Source organism: Alligator sinensis, unplaced genomic scaffold, assembly GCF_000455745.1.
Source record: "Alligator sinensis unplaced genomic scaffold, ASM45574v1 scaffold144_4, whole genome shotgun sequence".
NCBI lineage: Eukaryota > Metazoa > Chordata > Crocodylia > Alligatoridae > Alligator > Alligator sinensis.
This window is the reverse complement of record NW_005842190.1, coordinates 323,197-325,016: the sequence shown is the minus strand read 5'-3', so window position 1 is coordinate 325,016 and position 1,820 is coordinate 323,197. Positions and strand designations below refer to the sequence as shown.

The 1,820-nt window shown below is 50.3% G+C and overlaps 1 protein-coding gene across 1 annotated transcript in view; it reads right to left on the bottom strand.

Annotated features, from left to right (window-relative positions):
- TMEM131 (transmembrane protein 131) overlaps nt 1–1,820 on the bottom strand; it is a 138,644-nt gene that overhangs the window by 55,870 nt on the left and 80,954 nt on the right.

The following is a 1,820-nucleotide window of genomic DNA, read 5'->3' as shown; positions in this document are numbered from 1 at the left end:
CCCCCCTCAGCCTTCTCTTGTGGAGGCTGAACAGGTTTAGGTCCCTTAGCCTCTCCTCGTAGGGCCTGCCCTGCTGCCCCCTGACCATGCAGGTGGCCCTCCTCTGAACCCTCTCAATGCTGTCCACAGCTCTACTGAAGTGCGGCGCCCAGAACTGGACACTACTCCAACTGCGGCCTGACCAGTGCCGCATAGAGGGGGGGGGGATCACCTCCTTGGACGTGCTAGAGATGCATCTGTGGATGCATGACAAGGTGTGGTTGGCCTTCCTGACCGCGTCTCCACACTGTCGGCCCATGTTCATTTTGGCATCAATAATGATTCCAAGATCCTTTTCTGCCTCTGCACTGACAAGAAGGGAGTTCCCCAGCCTGTAGGTATGCTGTTGGTTCTTCCTCCCCAGGTGCAGCACCTTGCACTTGTCAGCACTGAAACACATCCTGTTCTCATCTGCCCACCCCTGTAACCTGTCTAGGTCCAATTGCAGCTTATTCCTCCCTTCTAGTGTGCCCACATCCCCCCCACATCTTAGTGTCATCAGCATATCTGAATACAGTGCTTTTTACTCCCTCGTCCAAGTCGCTCATGAAGATGTTGAACAGCGTGGGTCTGAGAACCGAGCCCTAGGGAACCCCACTGCCTACATCCCTTCAGGTCGAAAATGACCCATCCACCACCACTCTCTGGGTGCGGCCCTCCAGTCAGTTAGCGACCCATTTGACTGTGTAGGTGTCGATGCCGCTGTCTCTCACTTAAAAAACTAGGGGACTGTGTTGAAGGCCTTCCTGAAGTCCAGAAAGACTACGTCCACTGCTCCCCCTGCATCTAAGGATTTTGTGACGCAGTCATAGAAGGCCATCAGGTTGGTTTGACAGGACCTGCCTCTAATGAACTCATGTTGGTTGCTCCTAAGCATAACCTCCCCTGCTGGCCCCTTGTGGACATGCGCCAGGATAATTCTCTCAAAAAGCTTACCCAGGATCAATGTAAGACTAACTGGCCTATAGTTCCCTGGGTCCTCCTTCCTCCCTTTTTTTTTTTAGTTTTGTTGAATGTTCCCTTCTTGTATTATACGGAAATAAAAGCCAAGCACTTTAAACTCTCTATCCTCTGCATTAATTTGTATGCTTCCATTTTTTTCTCATTTCTAGTGTTGCTCTACTGGAGCTCCTGGCAGCCATTACATTTGTTATGCATTATACCAGGGGTTGGCAATTAGTTCAGCTTGGAGGGCACTTAATGAGTTTAGCAAGGTGTCAAGGGGCACACATGCAAAATCTTTTAGAAGATATAATTTTAACAAATTATAGATAAAAAATGTTTTAAAAGTCAAACATCTACTATAAGATATTTTTAATTTTACTTAAAAAACAAGTTTGGTCCTGATTTATGTTTGAATAGGTATACAGAGGTGATTGACTAATACCTCAAAATAAAGTCTTACTCTTGTATATTGTGGGGTGGTGTGTCTACGTGAAGTGGGGCAGGTGTGGGGGGGCTGTGTGCATGTGTACAGGGAGCTGCCTATGTGCTAGGTCCTGGGAGCTGGCCAGTGGTGCAGGGAGGTTGGAACAGGGGGCACATGCAGCACAGCTTGCCTGAGCAGTGCAGCTGCCAGTGTAGTTCCACACTCTACCCCCTCCCCACTTGCAGCTGCCCCCACAGTGCTCTGCATGGGGCTGAGCCCTGCCCACTGCTGCCCTGGGTAACCTGCACTGCACTCCTGCCAGCACCTACTGGCCTTGGCTGGTGTACCTTCCCCGTGGGGCTACTCCCACTGAGGCTGCAGTTGCCTAAGTGTTGCTCATTTTCCCCCAGCT